An 18,834-nucleotide genomic window follows, 5' to 3' on the forward strand; every position below is an offset into this window, starting at 1 on the left:
GATCTTCAATCGTCAGCCGAACATCGAATATATGGTGGATAGTGCAGGCACTACATGATTTTAAACAGCTTGCTTGGCTGTTTGCAACCTAAATGTTGTTGTGGAAACCTAAATGTTGTTCCATACTGTATTTTCTCAGATAATGTTTTCCAAAGCAGTCAGCCAAAACTAAATAGATTATGGAACTCTTCCTGATATTGGTGAGCAGCCCTATGAATTTCAACAGAACTACTCGCATGAGTAACTGCTCCACAACATAGATGCTGTTCAACCCTAGACTGCGTAACTTTTCTGTTCTCAATTAAATAGTACTTATAATCATTGTGCTAAGCTTCCAAAAGAAAGAAAGGTGGTTGCAGCATTATGTAGCATGAGGTATATTTCCATGAAATGAAAAACATGTCATACACATGCTGTTGGCTCTGACATGTCACGTATGCCATGAAATGTCACTGCTAATTTGGTAGAAGACTGATACAGTTTGGATAGCATGTAGCAGTCTATACACAGATGTGTGGCATATCTTTCACTTCATTTACATGCATGTGACAAAAAGCTGCATTCCCCACCCTAAAATTAGAGAAACAATTTTTATTTTGCTGTGAGCTCTACTAATTAGTTCCCATCTTGGAAATATGACACGCCTAAAGATGACACTAAAAAACCCCCCCAAACAAACAACAAAACCCAACACATTTCTGGCACATTTTAGAGTTTATTCAAGTCATCTTTTGACATATCAGAATGTAGGTCTAAGAAAAGTTGTTACAGTTCCCCTTTAAATAGCATAAAATGTAAAAGCAAGATTGCGCATATATTCTGTAGTGTCAAGATCTGTTTAAGAACAAGGTCAAAACTGTAGGAGAAAGACGAGGCAAAAATCAGTCAAAAATCCCTCCACCCTCAAACATTAACAAATTCTTGACATTGTTCCAAATACATAAAAAGGGCTTTTTCAGTGATACTGTGAGCTTGACCTCAGCAGATCTACTTCTGCATGTACATATCTCCTGACTAAGTACGAGAAAGGCGTGGGGAGGATCAGTTATTCCTGGCAAGAATTGATTGAAACTTGCCATTCTTAAAATAGGCAAGGCGTAGCAATTGGGAGTGGATAAAATGGGAACATGGGGCTTAAAGTGGATCTGGAAATCTCTAATTCCACATGCTGATAGCACTCATCACCACAGATCTAAGTGCTATTTTATGCAAGGTACACTATGACTAAATCAGCATTACCTGTCAGCGACTGCTATCATATACAATAGCTCAATATTAGCCTACTATTGGATATCTTGTATCTGATTCACTGTGCTAGGACACCAGTGTTACACAGGTATAACTATTGATTTAAATTTCAGCAGATTTAAAAATCAGCAGAATTACACTTGTGTAAAACTGGAGTAACCACTGCCTTACAAGGGCCCTGGCATAGATCCCAGGATTGAGAACGGATTCTTCATTTGAGTCATAAAACCTTGTCTGATATTGACTGAAAACAAACAGAATATATTCCCTATTAGGGCCCCTGTCTTCTTCTAGGTTTTGTCCAGCACACTAAAAGACATCAATAAAAAAGCAATTATAATGATATAATTCTGTGAATATGGGGGAAGAAGACACTCTTCCCCACTCTTTGGTTGGGGAAGAAGGCACTGAAAACTGCACCAGAGAAACTACCTTATCCCGAGATCAGTGGTTCTTAACCTTGGATGAACGCACCCCCTGGGGGTGCAAGATGCCCTTTCTGGGGGTGTGAGACATGCCAGATTTTTTTTAGAAGGTAAATCATTGAAAAAACAAATTAAGCACAGGCATGTAAGTACAACTACTTTGTTTCATCAAACCTAGGTATTTATTAACATTATACATTTTTTAACAATTACTGTAATATACAAACAAAAAATATATCTAGGTTTAAAGAACTGACCTACTTCAACGATTTTTGATAAGGGGTGCAAGAACATATTTTGAGAATCAAAGGGGTGCAGGCTGCAGTAAAGGTTAAGAACCACTGCCCTAGAGTGACCCGCTGTGGCTATTTCTAATGCAACATTCTGTCTTTATGGCACTGGCAAGGATATTACATTTATCAATAACAATAAGCGAACCAGCTTTTGGGAAAAGCATGATGCTTTACCACTTGAATGTTAAAATGGTCCAGAACAAATAAACTTGTGGAACTGACTTTTTTAGGGTAGGGTCACCCTTCAATTAAATACTTTTTTTTAAAGAGATAACAACTGTATCTGCAAGTGATTAAAAGATACTTATAGTCTTTGTCTCTGTTCTTTTGAAATAAATGTGTAACCTAAACTACACATAATTCGTAGCAAATTCATCTTGCTACCGCCTTATTTTTGAATTATAGTTACTAATTCAAATAGTGTGATTGCCTGACTTGCTTGCTTAGTTGATGTACCCCGTTCACTCTATTTAAAAAAGTGCAGACAAAACTAAAACCAACACAGGCTGTCTGAAAACAATGTTTGTTTATAGAGTGTTTGGTAAGGATTCATAGTTAAGAGTTGGGGGAGGGGGGTGTCAGCAGCCAGCTTTCTTTCCCTTGAATAGGAGTGTTTCCCAGAAGGAGTGAATATAACTTTATCTAAACCATCTTCTCTCATCCTCTCAAAATAAAAATGTATTGGAAGAATTTCAAAATAATCCCTAAAACACATTGACATTGAAAATGGGAACGTAAATAATTTAGTTGTCCCTTTTAGGGTTAAAAAAAAAGAAAAGAAAAAAAAACACCAAAGGAAGGAGAAAAATAAGGACATTTAGATCCCACTGAAAACCTTAGCCCAGCATTTCAAGTAATCACTCCAACTTCAGCGTTGAGATGCAGTTTTTCGGAGATGTATTCTGAGCAGCATGCGGTGAGCTGCGGGAAAGTGTCATACCCACAGGACTCCCCCAAACAGAGAGCTTTTGGCACTGTTTGATCAGAGCTTGACAGAAGGGGGGGCATTAAATTACATTTAAAAGCATGACTTTCCCTGGCCTATATCCCTGCCTATTTTCTTCTCACCTTTCCATCCAGCCTATTCTTCGGGATAATAATCATAACAAAAAGGGCAACCCCAGCAAGTCCTCAACAACTGCTCCATGTTAGGGGAGAGAAAGAGAATATATGGAGCCAAACGTTTTTTTCTCAAGTGGAGGTGTTGGGATGCGGGCAGAGAAATGCAGGGCGAGCCACTGGGAGTTTAGAGAAAGTAGGAGAAGACACAAAACAAGACCACGGAGCGTCACAGAAAAGAGGAAATCTGATCAGAGCCGCACGCTCCTGGTGACTTTACTCTCACGAGGCAGCCTTCCACAACCGAAGTTGTGTGACCGCTTGGTTCACAACCCCACCTGCGGCCCCAGGAATTTGATCCTGCATAGGATGGGAAGAAAGAGAAGGACAGGACGGGATTGGATCGAGGATTGTGAGGGGGGGGGGATCCAATCCCGTGGGGGAGCGGATGGCATCCCGTTTAGACAAGTATCTGCGGCTGGTATATAGAGGCCTCCAGTGGTTGAACTTGTGTTGATCCCTTCAGCTGAGCTGTCTGCATCTCATCACCCGTATCATCGCTCTCCCTTAGTAAGAAGTACCCATAACACAACAGCACCTTACAAAGAGTTTCCAGAATGGCAGCGGGCACCCTGAATAGTTAAAGGGGTTTGAATTGTGGCTGGACTAATTCTCACCCCTCCGCCCCTGCAGGGAAGAAGCCACGGTGGGTGAAGTCACAAAAGATCAGACGCAGGATCAGGGCAGACAGACACAAGGTTTTGCTCATTAAAGGGGGCTTTGCTTCAATCTATTCATAAAGCAAAGATTTCCTGCCACTGGCTCCCCGTGGGCTGGGTTGGTGTGTTATGTGAAGCGTCCCGCAGCTGGAAGGGGGAAGGGGGAGCACACAAGGTTAATCAACCAGCTCCCATCCACCAACCTGTTTTCCAAAGCTCATTCCAAATCTGGAGTAAATCAGCACCGGCGCCTGACGAAGCGGGAACGTTCCTGGTACCCAATCGCCCCGTCCTCCTACCCCCAAACCCAGGTAACTCTCAGGCAACACCAACTGTCGGGGCGCTGCTGCTCAGCCCCGGGATTCCCAGGAGTCGGGGCCCCACTCCCCATTGCACTGCTGCCCAAGAGCTCATCCCGCTCCCCAGAGTCGTCAGCCCTGCGCGCAGACCCGGAGGCCGTGCTGGGAAGAGATGGACGACCGCCTAAAACGCATCGGACCTCTCCTCATGCTCCTGGCGCCCAGTGCCTGGTCCCCCTCTCTTCATAGCCCTGCGCTGCACGACCCGCACCCCAATCCACGCGGGACCCTCCTCTCTAACGCCCCCGATGAGCCCCCTCTCCCCGGGTCTGGTCTCAGCTCCCCCCGGGACACACACACAAGAGGAATTCCACCTCGCTCCGCTTTGCTTACCTTTAAAAGTCTCGCTCCTCCCGGGGAGATGTGCAAAAGCCCCGGGCTCGCAGGTGCCGGTTACAGCACTCGGGGAACGTCCCTCTTGCTTGCGGGCCTCCCTCCCCCCGAGCACAGCCAGGATCCCAGCCGCAAGAGAAGGCGAGTCCCCGCTCTGCCTTTCAGCGAGCCGGGCAGGGAAGCGCGGCCCCCAGGAGAGAGCAGCGGGGGCAGGCGGGCGGACAAAGTTTGCAGAAGTGCGCAAGTGGCCCGGGCGGGATCGCCCCAGACGGCGACCAGGTGTTTTTCCGGGGCTTTGCAACTCCTGGCGAGCCCCCGGCTGGAGCAGCATCAGCCGGAGGCGGAGAGGGGCAGCGCCGGGCGGCGGCGCGGGCAGAGGCAGCGGAGGCTGGGCGAGCGGGGTCCTTCGGCCGCCGGCCGGCAGATGCGCTGGGCGAGGCTCGCGGCGCGGCGCCCCGGCTGCTGGGTGAGGAGTGTGTTCGCACCGAGTGTCGCTGGTGCAGCGCAGAGCCGCTCCCCCAGCCAGCCCGCTCCCCTCCCTCCTCCCTTCCCTGCCACACACACAGCGCAGGGACACCGAGCTCCGCCAACGCTAGGCAAAGCCTATCACCGCCCCGGCCCGAAGGGAACGCAGCCCACCCGTCTGGAGAACAAGGGTGGGGGCTCTGCCAGGGCTTCCCCCCGCTGGAGAGCCCGGGGCTAGAGACCACCTCCCCACCCCCGCGTTTCTCTGCGAGGAGCCAGGTCGCCCTCACTCGTCTAGGGAGTGCGCGCTTTTCCGGCGAGAGCAGCGCACTTGGCAGAACAACAGGAGCAGGGCAGGGAACCTATTTGAGCTAGGAGCTGAGCCTCCAGGCCCCTGCTCCTAGGTTCAATGCCCACGGGCAAGAATAATTCCACTGGCTTCAACAGGCCTGCTCCTAGGAGAAGAGCTCTGCAGGACCAGGCTCCCTGTCCGTAGAGCAGCCCACTGTCTCACTAATATATAGTTACATGTATCCTTGCTGCACCTCTCCCAGGTTGGTAAAAGATTATGATGAGCTGTTGTGATTAATAGGATCTCCACTGTCCAGATGGGGAACTGAGGCACAGAGAGGTTAAGTGATTTGCCCAAGGTCACACTGTAAGTCACTGAGGGAGCCATGTTTCATTGATAGCACTGTATAAATAATGATTGAAGGAGGCCCTCCTTTGTGAAAAAGAGGAGTGGATTCAACTCTATTAAAGTTTGTGGGGGTTTGGAGACATGCTTTTGCTTCAGTCTACTAAAGACATGGAGGCCAGCAGTGAAGTTGACCTTGGTTCTGATCTGAGTTCTTTTATCCCCTTCCCAATATTCTGGGTTGATCAGTTTGGGGGTTTGGCTCAGGCCCATCTCTTGAAGAGCTGTATTGATCTAGATTGATATGAAAGCTTGGGATGGCAACATTACTCAAGAGTGGCAAAACAATGAATGGGTATGCAGGTTATCCCAAATGAGTGCCAAAAAAAAAATTATACCACAGTGCACTGTCATGGGTTCTGCATATGCCAGAGAAAAAAACCCAACAGCTCTTTTAGAAATATGAATCTCTACTCTCCAATGGTATATAACTAAGCCCCTACTTGCAATATTGCAGATTTATTAGGCTTCCATCTCCATTTTGACAGTGGGAGCCTCTACTTTCAGCCCTGGGTGGCCAACCGTAGAAAAAATCTCAGAAAAATAATAATGGAATTTATTACTGCAAACAATAAGGTCCATAATTATTTTTCTGCAATTTTCCATGGCTTGTCCACAATTCAGCCGCAATTTTTTGACAGTCATCCCACACTTTAAAAGTAGGGCCTTATATATAACTCATTTCTATCCCTGTTATATATCAAGATGTTAGACTTGAAAAGGACTATTATTCATCCTGAAACTCAGGCCAGTGTTGCTTGGGGAGTAAATTGCAAATTGGGGTAAAAGAGGAAATATTGCTTTAGTTTTTTGTTTTTTTGTTTTTTGTTTTGTTTTTTTTACAAAGTGAGATCAGTTTGAAGCTGCTCAGGTTGTTGGAATGTTAGGAAAATCCCAGAAGAGATGGATGAGTTAGAAAAGAGCAGGTGAAGTAGTCAAGGGTTCATGATAAATGAAATTTTTCACATGGATGTCACAACTAGAGACAGCTTTGGGGTTTGTGAAAGGAAGGACATGGCACACTATTATTTAGAGGAGGCAGTAATGTGAAAGAGAATCCGTATTGCTTTTTCTTGGTAATTTATTCTTGAACACATGAACTGCTGCAAACATTTAAACTAGTCACTAGTAATAAAAATCTGCTACTGATTTTTCCTAAAAATCAGTTTATTCACTCTCATTCCTATGCCCTCCCACATTTTGGCTGTTGGAGTACATAAGCCATGGATTTTTGCGGGGAGGACTGGAATATAAATCTAGGGGCAGATCAGAGTGTAAATTATTTACACCAGCTCACCTCCCTGGGAATATATATTTAAATAAAAATAGAAAATTCAATGCTCCGGGGGCCAATTCTACCAGATAATTGCTAATGACACTAGGACTGCTGCAAGCTTGGCACTCACCTGGCTACCTGAAGGTGATAATTCTTCTACTGCAAAAATTCTACAGGTAAGGGGTAACTCAAAAATACAAAACACGGGATTAAGAAAAAGGCCCATCTGAGAGCTTTGGTCAAATCATTGAGCTTTTCTCCCTTAGTTTCCCTATTTTAAAAACTGGGATAATATTTATCTGATTCACATGGTGGGTGGCAATAGGCATTCATAATTAGTGACTGTAGAAAAGTTAAAAAAGTCACCAGACTTCATACACAGCCCTGCAGGGACTCTAAGACCCCCCTCTTATTTTGACAATTACTCTTGAAAAAATAAAAAAAATAAAAAACTCTTTTCAAATAATGGTATTTTCTGCCAGAATCTCAGCTCAATCAGACAGACTTCACTTCTGCCTCAGGGATTCAGGTGACCTAACACTCTCTCACTTATGGACGTGTGTGTGCACACTTACTTTTTATGTAAAATGAGTCAGTAAATTTGGAGTGTGTATAAAGAATGATCCGACTCACCCTCTCATAGACCGTCAGGCCAGCTCTGACCATACTGGAGTGAGCTATGATCAGAGTAGGGGCAGCAGTTACATTTGGGAAGATAGCAGCAACGTATTTTTAGAGCCTGCCCAAAATGCTCAGGCTGGCTATGATTTTGCCTCTCTGAGGTCAATAGTAGTAAAATATTGCTGGGGGGACGGGACGGGGGGACAACCACCACAATTAATGAGATTATGTTTATGCACAAACAAGCAGACTATTTTTAACCTGAGGACAATTTTTAGTGCTATTGTTCTTTGAGTGTATGACTATTTGTGATTTCAGTGGAACCAAGATAACACACAAGGGATGTGATTTCCTGGGAAGAACAAGGTTTCCAATATTTAGACATGAACAATGCTATTTATATTTGCTGGGTTTGAAAGGATGGCATAAAGTTTCTCAGCCAAAAGAACAATTATACTTAAAAAAAAAAAAGTTTATGCTTCCTAAATTTACAAGAAAGCAGAAATATAGAATTGTAGTCGAAAGACACATTTTGGGTTTTGATATCTACCAGTAAGAATACCCACTTTTGATTTTTTTTTAAATCCACAAAAAGGAATATTTCTATTGGACAAAGATTTTCAAAAATCTGTTGATTCTAGGGACTTTTTAAGCACCTGTGACCATGGCAGTTATTCACCTGGATCTTGCAAAGACTCACCAGTACAGTACAGTCTTTGCAAGATTGGAGTCAGAGTATGGCATCTAATGGTATGCAATGCAATGGAGGTTTGAAAGGCAGTTATTTATGTATGTGCAGTGGAGCTGAGTAAATGCAAAATATTTTCTATGAATATTTTTTGAACTTTTAAATTGATTTACTTTGGCCAGGTTTCTTCTTCCCTGTTTGTATTCACTATGAATTTTAAAGCAATCAAGTTTTTGTGAGTATTTTTGCCAGTAAAGGTGTCAAAGTTGTACATGCAAGTATTCATGGAAATCAAATGATGCATTCACATGTACATTTACTGCCATTAGAAGCTGTTGAGCATTCATTCAACCAGGGAACAGAAAAATAAATACTATGTGACTTATCTGACCAACTGCAAACAAATATCTCAAATCTTGAATATTTGCAGTAAGTCCATGGAGTAGACTGCAAGCTCTCTGAAATAGGAGCTGGCTTTTTTATTGTTATTAAGTTAGGTCATGATACTTTACTAGAGTTCTTAGATGCTGCCATCATAAAAATGTATTATTATCAAAAGAAGGGCAGTAAGAGTTCAGAAATACATCTATTGAATAAAATTGAATACCTTTGAGAAAATGTAAATCAGCATTTGACAATTCCAAAAGCAGAAAAAGAAGCTGAATTCATCCATTAAATAATTCATTGCAAATTGTTTTCTCAGTGCTAATTTACCTTAAAGGCATTTTCCAAAAGAAATTTAACACCCAGGCTTGCAGTGCACGCATAACAGTACAGACGACAATACTTTTCCCCCCCAAAATATGTCGCCTAGCATCTCAATGAAAGTTAAGTAGCTACTGAAGGTCTATTATGTCAATTACCCATCGATTAAAATTTTCTAAATATATGTTGACAAAACAGAAGCAGTTAGCCTGGTGTGCCAATATTGGGCAAATTAAGGATTCCCCAAGTAACCATTGGGCTGGCAGACTAACAAATTCTGAGCATGATGGGCAATTAGAGGAATTTTAACTGTACCTGTCAGTCCATTATGAGGTGCTTTGGGAATGCTTCATGGACCATCAAGGTTTGCAGCCATACCACCTCAGGCTGTGATCACCCAATCACATGAGCAAAGCAGGTCCAAGTGGAGGCCTCCATAGAAATCTAGGAAGCAGAGTTTGAGATTCTCTAGTTGTCACTTTTCTAACTCAGCAGAGAACTAGTGCCTCAATATGTCTTAGTGGGACCATCCTTCTGGCTACTGGGGTCTTTCCCATGAGTCATAAGCTGAAAGACCTTGTGATGGCACTTTTCACTAGAATAGAAGTGTTAATGGTAGTGTCCTAAATACATTCTACTTTGGTAATTATATTTGGCTTACTTAAGGCTGTTCTGTAGTTTCAATTGCACAAGACATCAGCTTTCTTTTCTCAACTGTTGTGTGGCTTGAAGCGGGTGCGGCTTGAAGTATGATGACTTGCATGCACCTGACAGGTGGTTGCATTTCAGAGATGGATGAAATGATGGCCTCTGTATACACTGCATAAGTTTTAATCAGATTGGTAAATTTGTTGAGTTATTTGGATCTTTGCATTATTTGCACTGTCACTTTGACAACTCAAATCCTCAAAAAGCATAAAGCAGCGTGTCTCACACTTCCACTCAGATCATAATGCTTCACAGCAACCACTACAATCAATGGCAGGACGATCATAATTCTATAGATGTTGTCTTGGATCTACTGTCATTTCAATTATGGTTTCTTATAGATTTTAATGAGAGACATTTTATTTTCTCTCACAAGAGCAAGAAAACAAATCAAAAGCATATGCAGCAGTTTGAGCACAGCTTGTGATTTAACAGAATATTTATGCTGCATTACTTAAATGCACTGGTGTGAGTTAAGGTCAGGATGAAATGAGAAGATTCAGCAGTAAACAGTGATTTATGTAAATTTAAGACACACCCAATAAGCCACATCCAGCTGTGGTTTAAACTGGCATATTAACATTTAAATCAATGGAGTTATACCACTTTACACAAGGGCTGTTTTTGATTCTTTATCTGGGGCTGATTTTGGACTCATTATCGAATCTGTTAATAAAATGTGGACTATATATCTCACACACAAAATGTTTTATTTATTTGGGACACCTTTTAAAGTCTCTTAATACAGCTATTTTTATATCTACAGTGTTTTCACCCAAAAATCCTACTGTATTATGAATGGATTAATATAAACACTAAAATATGGTTTATTGAATCAGACTAGTTAACAGAGGGCTGCCAGATCTTAACTGAAAAACATCTATTGTGAAAAAAGTGTGGGTATTTGTTTTAGCTTGCCAAATGTGAATAATAGTATAAAACCAGATCAAAGATGAGTGGCTTCACTGTAAAATCCAAAATCTGCATGTGCAAGGTAATGAGAAACAGGGCTCCCGCATGTTCCAAGCACAGTTTCTCAATCTTAATTACACTCGGTAGGGGAGGGGGGGGAAGGAGGAGGGGGGGGAAGAACTGCATTATATCAAGCTATTTAAAAAAGATTAAACGGTTTTCTGGATAATAAATTGTCTATGAATCATTTAAAATATTTCAAGTACACGATGGCCCCATTAAAATTTGATGTAAGAATGTGTATTGCTCTAGTTAAAACATGCGAATTTGTTAACGGTGAGAAGGTGTGAGAATTCAGTGCTCTAAATAATAGGTGTAGGCCACTTTGATCCTGAGCGCTTGTTCTTTAGTTTTGATGGAACTAGGTTCCCCCATAGAGCTACTCCAGGCCAAGATTCCTAGTGCACTTTCTCCTTCGTTAATTTTCTTCTTAAGCCCTTTGTCAGAAGCTGTTTATTCAGGTTATTATTTGAAGTTTTTGTATCATGTTTTCTTGCAGTGGCCAACAAGTTGATTTCCTGACACTAAGGGCCAGACGTGGCCTCTAAAATTGTATCCTAAGTTGTTTTGTCTAATTTTTGTGTACCCAAAACCCAAGTTATGAACTTGTACACAAAACTTGTTACCTGACGTGCAAATGTATCTTGCACACACAAGTCTGACTTTTTGCATATGAAAAATCCTAAATGTTAAAATGACATCTACAGTTCTGAGGCCCAGCCTAAGGCCCCCTTAAACATTTCCCTCCCTCTCTATATATGATTTTAACTTAACATGTATAGATAAAAAACAAACAAAATCAGAATAGTTTTTAACTACTGGGGATTTGGTTTTATTTTATATTTTATGACTCAGAAGGAATAGCTGTTGTACAGAACCTGACACCACAGAGGCATTTGTGACACTCTCAAGGCCAAGAAATATCAATCTGGTACCTGTTAATGGCATTAAAGGCTATATATTGCCTTCAGTTTGTGCATGGAATGTCCATTGATCTCAAGGCACTATATGGTCCTTAGGCATCTTGAACTGCCATTTTAAGACCATTTGGTAACTCCAGTGACATTGGGAAAACAGTTTTCAAACTGACCTCATCAGAACTGCATAAAAGTATCTGGAATTAACTAGTGACAGCCTTTTTCTTTCATAATTGCCCCAGAAAAAACAGGATCCACAAGGGATCATTTACTGCCTAGACCACAGGTAATGAAATTCAGAATTATTTGGAGGATTAACATTTGTATATAATATCACCATAACTATATATAGCACTTTATAAGAGAACACTGAAACTACACTGATCAAGCTCACATGGCAGGATTATTTAATTCATGAGCAACAATGTTTGAGAAAATCTGAACATGCAGAATAGGAACAGTTTATTTTATGGGGAACACCAAAAAAAAAAAAAAAAGAACTTAAAGGAAAGAAGTTGGTTATTGGCTGGATCCTGGAAAATAAGATACGTTATTTTCTTTTTCTGGAAGAGTTCAAATTATATTTGATTCTCCCCAATTGACATGGAGCAATAGAAGACGACAAGCTGGTATCATGACTAGGTGTTATCCTAGTGACTGAAAATAAAAGAAAATGACCCCTGGGCTTCAGCCTTATTTGTTTTAATTCAAATTCTGCATTATTGACTTTAGCAACTACAAAACACAACTAAATGAGGCATGATAGAGCATGTGGCTTCTATAAAATAATAACTAGCAGCTAGAAAGCACTTAGATCAAAGAGTGTATCCATCTATATTAACTTAGATGTCCTACTTCTTTTTTCTCACCCAAGCACTCCCAGTGGGTGTAACAACTAATTGCAACATTTTATGTGTGCTAGACATTCATTTATGCAGAAAAGGACAGAAAGGTACGACACACCAGTTAGCAAATTACAGCAAAGGCATTGTTGAAGAGAGAGGCTATTGCTTTAAGATTGAATTCAGAGGTACAAATACATAGCCAAATGAACATACTTCTTCTGGTGGTTATGAGCAGCATCTGACTAACATCTCGACAAACTGAAGTAAACATAAGAATGAAAAGCATTACACACAAATGTATCTGATTTGATGCATCTGAAGAAGTGGGTTTTTTACCCTCAAAAGCTTATGCCCAAATAAATCTGTTAGTCTTTAAAGTGCCACCGGACTCCTTGTTGTTTTTGTGCATAGACTAACATGCTACCCCCTGATACTTGACACACAAATATAGTAGATGATCAGCAAGGGCCTGTTTTTTAAAGATATTTAGATCCTATTCTCAAAAGCATCTAGTTGCCTAGCACTCAAAGAAATCAATGAGTTTTAGTGCCTAGGTGCTTTTGAAAATCCCACTAGGTGCCTAAATACCTTTAAAAATCTGGCCCTAAGTACCTTTGAAACCATGGGCTTTGTGCAGAGTTCACCATATGGTTGAAACTTTTCTCTCTGAGGTGTTGGTTTGCATCACACTTTACCCATAGAACAGGGATAGGGTGACCAATCGGGACAGGGGTGGAGGGTAATAGGTGCCTATATAAGAAAAAGCTCCAAATATCGGGACTGTTCCTATAAAAACAGGGATTTACAATTTTTCCTTTTGAAACATTGCATATTAGTTCCTTTTTGACATCCAACATTTAAAAAAGGAAAAATAAGTGGAGACAAATGTTATAAACTAAGGAGTGCTGCTGTATAAGTGTATAAGAGTGTCTTGGGACTGTTGAGAGAACCTGGGTGATTCATGCAAAGTCTGCTCTGGATGTTTCCAGATTCTGGAAAGCCTCTTCTGGAAGTTAGGGCTGCAGAAAGATACTTTTGAACTTTGGAATTTGTGTCTAACAGCTTTCAGTTTTAGCAAACTCATTCTAGGTAGCTTCAAATGAGGCAGAAGCTACTTATAGGTACCAAATAATTCTCCCATAAAACACTCCCAGTGCTGCAATCCCAATCTGAATGGCACTGGGTCTGTTCAAGGTCCCAGGGAAATTTGTTGCCATAGAATCAGATAGTTAAACAGAAAGATTAAACATTGTTTGCTTGCTTAAACTCTAAGCCTAAAATGAACCTAAGAACTAATGGGCCAAATTCTGCTCTCAGGTACTTAGAGCAACTCCACTAATGTTCGAAGGGTTACATAAGGGTAATAGAACAGAATTTAACCAGTATTTCTGGACTATCCTATTATAATGTTGTATTACTGGTGTACACTTATTCCCTCTTATCTGAAGAGGGTGAAGTATTCTTAGGACAGGTCACTACACATTATACTCTGGGGGGGGGAAATCTCATTGTTGCCTGCGCCACCCATGTTGAAGATAAGCATAACGCCTTCGCAGGCAAACTGTTCACACTATTCAGTAATGTATTAAGTTAGTAGTTTGGTTATCTGGAGAACAAATGTGCTCCTGAAAAGGTTGAGACAGTTCTGTGAGCTGCCACGGGTACCCGCATAGCATATGCGGAGGTACACGGTGGCAGTGGTGTGCAAATGTATCTGTGGTTTCTGAATACACAATAATATTATTCTTTTAGAAAAAGTTGACAAACATGCTTAATAGACAATCACACTTAATCCTTGTTTTCTTTCCCACACTTAAAGGTTTGAATAGCTTTTTTGTTAAGCACGGTAAGCTTAGGGTTGGTTCCTTCTCCCCCTTCCCAACGGTATATTTTTCTCTCTAACCCATTAAGCAAGCTTCTCAGTGCACTGATTTTAGACATGTTTTATAACGGAGGTGTTTTAAGTTGTTTTAAACTGTTGTCATTAAACCCATGAAACGGAGGTGAAGGGGAAAGGGAAGGTTTGAGAAAGAATGAACACAGAAACTTTTCAGCAAACTAGAGATTAAAAAAAATCAAAGAGGGTTGAAGCAGACAAATAAGGATGGCTGCAAAAAAGCATTTCTTTTTCAATTATGAAAGTTTAACACCAATGGCGTTTTCCATTAAAGGCAAGCATCTCTAAAAGTCAGAACTGCCATTCAGCTTAGCTCTGTGACATGAAAAATTCAGTGCAGATCTGTTCTACATCCTATTTGATCAGCTTTTCCAGCAAGCTCTTCGGAAGAGCTTTATCCATCAAAACAACAGCTCCATCTAGTGGGTTATCATAAAAAGGTCAAAATAGCACAGAGTAGCACTTTTTTTTCTAAGGGCCACAATGCAGTTGATGATTATTTTACTATCTGATTTGTTGAGAGCAGGATTTTGTGATGAGAACAATTCTAACAAATAGCTCTCTATCTTCAATTTTTAAGTCGTATTTTAATTGTTCACTATATTTTCATACACTAAAGTATTCTTTTCAGAGATTGTGCTGTGTGTGCATAATAGATATAGATATTATTAAAGCATTCCCACCACCTAAACATTTAGGTCTCACAAGACAAAGTCACAAATAGGCTTCAGTGAGAAAGTCTCCCTCTTTATGCAACATAAAAATAATTTATGCAATGATCTTAAAGCATTTTGCAAATATTAAATACACTTTACATCATTTTACTGATGATGTAAAATGAGGCAGAGAGAGATTAAGTGACTTGCTTCAGGTAACACAAGTCAGTGACAGAATCAGGAGGGGAAACCATTCCCAGGTGCCTACTCTAGCGCCTAGAAATTCAGCCTCTTTGTATAATTAAGAATCACCTAATGGGACAAACAGGCTACTCAGATATTCCAGAGAGAGTTTCCAAATTTGTTCTTAAGACTGTTCTTATAGTGTGAATTCTGTGATGGGACATTGAGTCAGTGTTTAGTTACTATTACGGATATTTTACTGAGTCTACTTACAAAAGCTACTTCAAGGATCTGTGCTTCCTGTCTTAAATGAATGGAAGTTAAAAGCCAATGCAGAAGATTACAAATGAATTCTACATTGAAAAAAACACTTCACTGATTTAATTGGCCAGGGAATCAGTCACTAATATTTGATCTTGTGATATTTTTTCCCCTATTTTTGCCCAATACAGTGTACCTGAGTACATGTGCAAATCCAAAGAACAAACAATCATGTAACAACTGGAAAAGTTTGACTCTATGGATACCCACCACACCAGCAATCTTTTCTTGGTTAAAAAGAGTGTAGTGTATAGGAATAGAGCAGTAGCCCTTCAAAGAGTTTCCTGAGCCTTCTAGTGGAGTTCACTGTGTTCTATGTTATGGGAGCCACCAGAAATCAGCCAGAGCAACAAGATGCATATAGCTAAGCCTTGCATGTTAATATATAGTTAGTAAACATTATTAATGGGTTTTTCCCATATTAATATTTCATAAAGAACAAAAGACAACAGAGAGAAATTCTATTTACACTTCCCTGGGCAAAGCGCTGCAGCTGCAGATATTCAAAACAGATTTATTTGGAAATCCTAACAACAGTGAGGATTTCTAGAAAATGGGCAGTTGCAAAGAACACTGGAGAAGGAACTGAAGACGTGTGTGTGCATGGTCTTATTGAGAACCCATGGATATTCCTAAAGATATTAGGAAATCTGTGTAGACACGCTCACAATCAAAGTCCTAAAGACCAGCAAGGAACGGACAGGATAAACTTATTAAATCCTTCCCCTCATTTTTATAATGCCGATTGCAGAAGCACAGAAAATCAGGTAAACCAGATATATGGGATGGAAAGAGCATCCTTGAACTAAAAGCCTGGAAAACTGGTATCATCTACTTAAAGACAGGTTACTCTATGTAGAGTCACTGTAAGCATTTTTGGACAGGCCAGTGAAGCAATTTTTCATGCCTGATCAGTTTGCCTCCCGGTTTTCACACCCAGCAAATATAACCAACATTCGTCCATTGTAAGCACCACTAGGCCTGAGGATTTTGAAGATGGTTATCAAGATTCTTTGGGACACCCCAACACTTAATCTATTTTAATATAAAAATATCCATGCAAGAATTTTCATAAGCCCCAAACTGCCTAATACAGGAGAATTGGAGTCCAGGCAGCTAGGGCTAGGGTCTGCACAAATATGCCAGTCTTTTAAGAATTTTTGCAAGGGAGAACTATCCAAATAAGCCGAGTCTGGGAGGCCACTGTAGGTGTGTGCGTGCCTTGTGGGGACTATGACCACTTATACAGCTGTATGCAAACATACACTGCTAAAACTAGGCAGTGAGGAAGCATTATTATTATAGTACCATTTTATAGTGTAGGAAAGATTAAACTCCATGAACAAGACTGTAGATAGAGTACATGTCAAAGCTGGGAGAGATTAAAATGCAGGCATCCTTTTGTTTTTCGGCTGATGTTCTGTTCAGGAGACCACACCAACCCTCATGTTGCTGAGCTGCCCTTCTTGTAACAGGCTTTCAGTGACCTTAGTCCCACTGATGGCAGCCTGGGCAGCAGTGCTCCTCACAGGAGCGAGGTTCTTCACCCAAATCAAGGGACTCACATCCATAGATTCAACAGTCCCCAAGGGGCAGCCCTGCAGGGCTGTATGACGGAGTGCTGTACTCACCACAGTTATGGCACCTCCTCCTGGGCATTCTGGAGAATAGCTCACCAGGATAACACCTGTCCCCATGGCTGAAAGCCATCCCTCCACCTCAGTCTCTTTGTCTTCAGCCCTCTCTTGCTCCAGGAGCTGCTGCGGCCTCTTTGTGACTCAGCCTGCCTATGCACTGCCCCACGGGTGGTTGGGGAACCCAGGCCTGCCTGCCCTCTACTCCAGGTTCCAGCTCAGGGATCTTCTAGTCAGCAGTCAAGGTCTGTTCCACCCTGTACCTTGCTGTATTTCTCCGAACCCTTTCCTAACCTACCTGCTCTCCTTTCCTTCTCTGGATCTGCCAGCTTCACTGCTCCCTCCTCCCAGGGAGCAACCACAGCCTGCACATTTCCGCAGCCTCCCAAACACTCCGCCCTCTTTCTAGGGAGCGAATACAGCCTTTCCCAGCACTTCCATCTGTTACCAGCTTCCTGGCTTATATAGGTCCCAAATGTTCCTGCCCAGATGACTTTCTTCTAATTAAGTCTTCTCTTGCAGTCTTAATTCCCCCCAGCTTGCTGCCTAATAGGCTAATTGGCCCCTTTGGCCTGCCTTAACCCTGTCAGGGCAAGTGTGGGGTGGGCACCGCATCACAGGCTGTAAGAGGGATCGTGAATTAAAACAAGGTCTTTATATATCAAAAATCAGCAACCAGCTTTCATCCTCAGCTAAAGGTTTGCACGGGTTACATTTTCAAGGAGCTTTGAGAGCTTCTCACCTTCTGCCTGCAACAAATATCCTTTAAAGTAAAAATAATGGAAAACTGAGAGTGGCTCTAACATTTCCAGGTACAGTAGAAGCTCAGAATTATGAGCTAACCGGTCAACCACACACCTCATTTGGAACTGCAAATATACAATCAGGCAACAGCAGAGACAAATAAAATAAAAATACAGTACTGTACTGTGTCAAATGTAAAGTACTAAAAAATAAAGGGAAAGTTTAAAAAATATTTGACAAGGTAAGGAAACTTTCCATGCTTGTTTCATTTAAATTAACATGGTAAAAACAGCATTTTTCTTCTGCATAGTAAAGTTTCAAAACTGCATTAAGTCAACTTTCAGTCATAAACTTTTGGAAGAACAACCATAATGTTTTGTTCATAGTTACAAACAACCCCCATTCCTGAGGTGTTTGTAACTCTGAGGTTCTATTGTAAATCAAGTTGTGTGGTAGGGGCTGGCTCTGATTCTGATACTAACTGAATCAATGTAACACAAGAATGAGAGCTTTCTTCCCAGCAAAGGTAGGATCTGAAGTTTACTTCTTTCCTGCCAAGTTTAACCCTTCACAAAGAAAGTTGTGGGAGACCAGAATTTGCTACAAGTATCATTTTATTTGGATATCCTGATTGTGTTTGGAAGAACTCTGGAGAAAGTTGAAGAAAGATTTCTAAAAGCATTAGTCTGGTTAGAAGCCTATAGACTGAAGCTATTAATTGATAAATGCCAGTTCTGCCGGAGATCAGTCAAACAGATGGGTCATATTGTGTCTTAAAAAGGTGAAGGTACAGATCCTGATAAAATAGAGGCACACGCTTATATGGCCATGCCCACAACATTACATAGTCCTCAAGACCTTTCTATGATTTAGTGGCTATTTCTGAAGATCTGTGAAGAATTATGTTATTAGTGTAAAGCCATTGAATGAATACCAGGCAATACCAGTGCAATACAGAGAAAAGGAAATGCAAGTCAAAAACTAAGAAGTCCACAAAGCTTCTTGATAGGGTTGCCAACTTTCTGACTGAATAAAACCGAACACCCTTGCCCCAAACCTTCTCTGAGGC

At 41.3% G+C, this 18,834-nt stretch overlaps 1 protein-coding gene across 1 annotated transcript in view; it reads right to left on the reverse strand.

The window, feature by feature from the left end:
• The window catches only part of NDNF (neuron derived neurotrophic factor), a 31,422-nt gene extending 26,469 nt beyond the window's left edge, over positions 1-4,953 (reverse strand). The window contains exon 1 of the mRNA XM_048847610.2: positions 4,437-4,953. The gene's annotated coding sequence lies outside the window, so the exon portion shown is untranslated. The remainder of the gene's footprint in view (positions 1-4,436) is intronic.
• Between the last annotated feature and the right edge of the window lie 13,881 nt (positions 4,954-18,834).

This window comes from Caretta caretta, chromosome 4 (genome assembly GCF_965140235.1).
Source record: "Caretta caretta isolate rCarCar2 chromosome 4, rCarCar1.hap1, whole genome shotgun sequence".
Taxonomy (NCBI): domain Eukaryota; kingdom Metazoa; phylum Chordata; order Testudines; family Cheloniidae; genus Caretta; species Caretta caretta.